The sequence below is a fragment of the Falco biarmicus genome, chromosome 12, assembly GCF_023638135.1.
Source record: "Falco biarmicus isolate bFalBia1 chromosome 12, bFalBia1.pri, whole genome shotgun sequence".
In the NCBI taxonomy this organism is placed as follows: Eukaryota; Metazoa; Chordata; class Aves; order Falconiformes; family Falconidae; genus Falco; species Falco biarmicus.
Genome location: NC_079299.1, coordinates 4,142,582 through 4,148,581, shown reverse-complemented (window position 1 = coordinate 4,148,581; position 6,000 = coordinate 4,142,582). Strand labels below are relative to the sequence as shown.

The following is a 6,000-nucleotide window of genomic DNA, read 5'->3' as shown; positions in this document are numbered from 1 at the left end:
ACTTTCTCTTCAGAACACCACTTCTTTTGTTGCTTCCCTGTACTTGTTGGATAGCAAGACAATTTTTCCTTTTTTTTTTTTTTTTTTTTTTTTTTTAATTGATAAAGGTCTTTTAGCAAATATAACCAGACTTGTTAATTGATTCATCTTGCAATATTTGTATCTGCTGTCATCATACAGAAAGCCTAAACAAATCTATCTTTTTTATGCGTAAAGTAATGATGAGGATGATGGGAGGGCTGGAGCCCCTCTCCTGTGCAGACAGGCTGAGAGAGTTGGGGTTGCTCAGCCTGGAGCAGAGAAGGCTCCGGGGACACCTTGCAGCACCTGCCAGTGCCTAATGGAGCCGACAGGAAAGCTGGGGGGGCTTTTGACAAGGGCATGTAGTGATGGGCAAGGGGGAATGGCTTTAGGCTGAGAGAGGGGAGATTTGGATTAGCTACAAGGAAGAAATTCTTTACCGTGAGGGCGGTGAGACACCAGCCCAGGCTGCCCAGAGACATGGATGCCCCATCCCTGGCAGTGCCCAAGGCCAGGCTGGACGGGGCTTTGGGCAACCTGGGCTGGTGGGAGGGGTCCCTGCCCGTGGCAGGGGGTTGGAACAAGATGATCTTTAAGATCCTTTCCAACCCAAACCATTCTATGATCCTGTGATTCCATGAAAGCAGGATCACAGTGTAACTGCTTTGCCAGTGCAGAGGATGAATGTAAAATGAGTTGGTAACTGCACCTGGGTCCCGAACATGCCAATTTTGGGAACAGACTGGGGTTCAAAGGTGGCCAGAAACAGTCTAGCGCAGGCTACAGCACCTCACCGTGCTTCTCGAGAGTGGCCCAGTATAACACCAGTCAGCTTTTTTTCTTTTTCTTTTGCCTTTCTCTGTTTTTTTTATCTTGATAACCCAAACAGCACAGTTGCCAGCCCTGACTGAAGAGCGGTGCCAGGCATGTATGACACCTAAAGGCAGGGACCGTCCTTAGGAACCACGGTGGGCTGGGGCGATGGCAAACGGTGTCCTGAGGCACAGCAGGGGGAACTGCCCAGTATCACCCATCCAAACTCTTCAACCACCCCTGTAAACTCCCAGCCACCAAACCAACCTGCACAATAGCATCTTTGTGCACCAAGAGCCCGTCAACTAAATTCTGGATGCTGTAGCCGTGTGCCAGTGGTCTTCTTGATAAAAGCGGTTAGTAGAGCTTTATTATTTAGGTTTCTTTGCCTGAATTAGAATTACATTGGCATGCCTTTAGTTTGCAATTGCCAAACAGGTAAAAATATTCAAGTTTTGAAGATCTGTATGTGCAATTGTGTTTGCAGTGATCGTGCAGTCTCTGTTTTAATCCCTTGAGAAGTTCTATTTATAGAAGTGAATGTGCAGTGTAGGGCATTTTCCGAATGGGGTTTCTATCTTTCTGATTTTCATTTAAAAATCTTAAACAAATCAGGTAAAATGGGCAAATAAAATAGGAAGGTCTCTTTACGTAAACCCAGATGTTTAGCATCTTTCACTGAGCTCATGTCAAGGATTTCTGTTGGTAGAAAAAAATATTCAGTCCGTTAATTCCAACCATGATATGTAATTTATACTCATAATTTAGATTTTACAAAACAATTTTAGAAAGAAAAATATTCAGAAAAGTGTCTGGGAACATTTGCTGGATAATTTTCTAGTATTGATATTTCAGCTGTTTGCAATCAATGCTAATGGGAAAGTGATACCAGCCAGAAACCAGCACTGAACTGGTCATTCCTTTTGTAACTCACAGTTAGCGAAGTACAGAAATAAGCAAACACCAAACCCAGTGGAATTAACTGCAGAAGGAAAATTCTTGATTTTTGTAATAGAAAATGATAATGCCAGCTCAGTTAAAGGTATCTACCAAGCTGTGCCCCTTTAAAAAAAAAACCAACCAAACAAACAGGAGTATTTTTGAGCAGATATATTGAAATTCATGTATTTTAAATTGGCTTGAGATTCAGAACTTATATTTTTGCAGAGAGTACACAAGGTGAGCTAAATTCTAGTGAGCTAAAAATGTGTGTATATGTAGAATGACATCACCTTTTATTTCTGTAGTGTCTACACCCCCCCACCCTGCCCCAAACCCATTTTTCCGATGTTGTGCTTTCAGATACTGAGGTTTTACAATAAAATTGGAACTGAACTCTTGCAGTCTGTACAGCCCATGGATATTACTAGAAGCGAAAATTTTACGGACGTAATTTTACTTGCAGGGGATAAAACTGATTCACAAAACTTAGGATTAGGTGAGCTAATTAGGTGACAGCGTTTGCCTCCTGAACGAAGCGCAGGTGGTCCCTCGCTCTGCCCCCCCTGTACCTCGCGAGATGCTTTATGTGCCTGACGAGGTGGTGGAGCCTGGAACGCAACGGGAGCTCCTTGGGGCTGTGCCAGCCTCCGTGCCCTGTGGCGGGGCAGAACGCACGTGTACGGAGAGCAAGGCAGGTCTGTGGTTTCCTGCGGGATCTGCTGGAGAACACTTGTGAGCCTCTCCTTCTCCCACGCCTTTCGTTCCTGGGTAACGGTACACTTGCTGTACCTTGAGAAAAACCCGATTTGGGGTTGTCTCGTGCTAAATTTCCAAACCATTGGGTACTCCGCTATACGCTGTATCCATATTTACTGTCTCTTTCCTTTCCCAAGGAAAAGACTAAACACAGCAGATAGGAAAGCTGCAGGTTTGCAGCCCCACTTCAAAGTGAAATAACACCATTGTGGCTCCTGAGAGTTGAAAGCTTGGATTTGATCCTAGACCTCTTTTTGGCTATGCAGTATTTAGGGCAACTGCATTTTTTTTTCCTTTTTTTTTCCTCTTGTGGTTTAAAGGTCTATTCCAATTAAAGGGTGGATGTTACTCATTTAATAAACAAAAAGAGTAAGACAAAAGGCATGCATCTTTATTGGTAGCTCTATTCAGGCTGTGGCCATGTAAAACTGAAGTAGTCCTTCCTCTGTGCCATTGCTACACAACGTATTTATAACGCGTGATGAACCACTCACTGTGCATACACTAATATGCATAGCCTATGCATCAAATCTCAGTGGAACTGGTTGTATCTTCCTGCATTTTCTGCAATGTAATGCTTCTGTTTTCCTAGCAGGAGTATTCGTGAAAGCAAAACAGGATCTCAAATACGGGCGTATTCATAAAAAAGAAATTGCATACTGGTTATAGAATGTGCGACGCAGGCTTCATTAGTTATTTTGTGTGAGTCGAGTGTTAATATGCCCTAATTGAATTTATTATGTAACGTAACATTTATTGTATTATTTGAATATAACATTGAAAACGTGTGTTGGTTTGGAAAGGCACATTAGTAACCCAATTAGAGCAGAAGCCATAGCCATAGATTTGCCAGCAATCAGCAAAGTATGATTTTGTTTACATTAGCTCTGAACATTCACTGTAATAATTAGTCACTGAATATTTTTCAAGTTAAAGGTTAGAAAACACAAAAAAGTGAGAATGGTCTCATTGGTACACCTAATTTCCATATAATTATAAAGTCATCCCACACAGGCAATCAGGTTTATACCAAGCCCGCATGCCTGGCCGTGTGACCTCCACTGCTGCTGAAGCCCTCCTCTCAGGAGCAAGTCAAGGAGATACAGGTCAATGGTCATTGTATACCCAGGTATTCAAGCGCAGAAAGGTGGGGAGGGTGAGAGACTAAGGGCACGGGCAGCATCGCGGCGCATCCCTGGGTACCTGAGCACAGCACGGGGCAATCACCGGCAGCTTTAGTGTGACTTGCATTTCTCCTGTCTTCCACCAACACTCTTTGCTGCAATTAGATCTGGCAACTGGGTTATCAATTAGCACGTTATGTGTCAAAGAGCACAAATATCCCTTATAACAGACCTTCTTTTTCCCATTTTCAGTTGTGCCTACTCCTGCACGGCCCCAGCCACCACCTAAAGAACCTGTGTACGCCTTGCTAGCGGTAGTGGGAGTTACTGTGCATTGCTGCTTCTGCAGGGAGGCCGGCAAACTGCAGCCTCGTCCTTCAGAAATTTCCATCTGCGGCTGAGGTCAACGAGATTGCTTCTCTGAACATCCGTATTGCCTGACGGGCATCCTTCACATTGCAAGTAAACAAAAAGCAACCTGACTTTTTTACACAAAGCGAGACGCGTGGCTGCAGATGGGCAGTAACCGAAGAGACTCAGGCGACATCTCAGCGTGACTCCAAACTTTGTCCAGGACACACACAGGGAAGACAAACCCCAAGAAGTAAATGTAGTGGCAAGTCGCACAAATGCTACAGGTTTCACCAGAAACTTCCTCGTAACTGCTCTGCTCTCAGCTCCAGGGGAGAGCAAAGACACCGCTTGAATTTGGTTATTGTCCCTTATTAATTTTCACTGACAATTTTTAATTCTCATCTGCCAAGGTGTTGGCACGCAGGCCAGGTGAACGTGGCACCTCCTCCCTTCTTGCTGGGGGTCCGGGCAGCTCACACCTTTGCAATCCTTGCTGTCCCCAGGGGCTGGCTCACAGGGGTCTTGCTGCCTTCTGCCGCTCCTGAACGCCCCTCTCGGGCTCAGGCAGCTGAGGGCCACTTTGGGGCTGGGGGCTGAGCTCCCTGCCCGGCTGCTCAGCTGGGACACCTGGGTCTGGGCCAGCTGGGAGCCACCACTGCTGGTTTGCAGGGTGGTGCGAAGGGGGTTCTATCAGGGAAGATGAACTCTTAAATCCTAAATTAATTGCATTCTTTCCAGGCTGCCCAAAAATAAAACCTGGAAACATGCCCCCCCGCCCTTTAATAAATGTAATATAGCTCCGAAGTTACCTAAAAAGAAAGTGCAATCTAGTGCAGTGTGCTTTCACCGTCCTGCTCTATTCCTTCAGTTTCCTTCTGATTTCTTGTGCTTCAGCCCGTGGCTGGGTATGCAGGTATCTGCTTTACCTGCAAAAATGAAATACCAGGAGGAACCGCGCTTGGTGCAGCTGGTGCGTGTTTAGGGTTTAATTCACAGAAGGAGCAGGCTGCCCTGGGGGTGCAGGATTGGACCATGCACAATAAAAGGAAGGAGTTCAGTGCCCAAGCCTGTCAAGTTTAAGGAGTTGTCCTAAAGAAAAGATAAAGAAAGAGCAGGAAGGACTAGGAAGGGCTGCTCTCAAACCTCCTGTGTCCTCCTGGCTCGGTGCTCATGCAGGTGGGTGACGGGTGCCCAGGCAGTGCAAGCAGGCAGATGAGCAGAGGTTTGCAGCCTGGCTGCCATGCATCCTTGAAAAATGACTTCGGCTCCTGAATACGAGGGAACTGTAAAGCCAGCTCTTGGCAGATGCTCCCCAGTGAGACCCAGCTCAGTAACTGCTCTGAACCGTCACACACGGGCCTTACTGAGCCAGAGGGGTCTGGGGATTTTTAGGGGGCTGGTACAAGCCGAGGGTGTCCCCGTGGTCGAGCTGTGTCAGCTTCTGTGGACATGTGTGCTGCGAGAAAGAGGGGCACTGGCAGACAACTGGGCATGCACTTTATATGCCTCTGAGGCCAAGGAGCAGCAGAACGGAGTCTCTCAAGGATCTTGGGAGTAAAGAAACATTAGACCTAATTGCACAGAGAAGCCATCAGATACCCAAATCCCTTTAGGGAACCCAGCTCTAGGAGCTAACCCAGCTCCCTCCGGAGTCAACAGGTCCTGGCACTGGCACCACTGTGACCAGCACTACCAAAAAGGCTCGGAAATTTTTAAGCTGTTATTACAACAGACGGCGTGTCTGCCTGTGACTGGACTCGGAAGCTAAGTACAGAAAGAGCAGAGGAGGTATGTACCATTTCCTATGACTTCACTGTGTTTCCCAGGCAGGAACAGGTCGTTTGAAAATGATTTGCAAACATGTATATATAATTATAGGTGTAATATTTAATACCTATGATTATAATCATAGATATAATATTTATCCCTTAACTTACTGAAAAAAAAATATCCCTTAACTTCCAAATTTGTTACCATAAAAATATAGTTC

General features: G+C 45.8%; 1 long non-coding RNA gene across 1 annotated transcript; it reads left to right on the top strand.

Moving 5' to 3' along the window:
* The first annotated feature begins 1,633 nt into the window (after window positions 1–1,633).
* Window positions 1,634–5,961, top strand: LOC130157745 (uncharacterized). The gene is made up of 2 exons (XR_008825008.1): window positions 1,634–3,638; window positions 3,909–5,961. It is a non-coding gene; the product is annotated as an uncharacterized LOC130157745 (long non-coding RNA).
* Window positions 5,962–6,000: the final 39 nt, after the last annotated feature.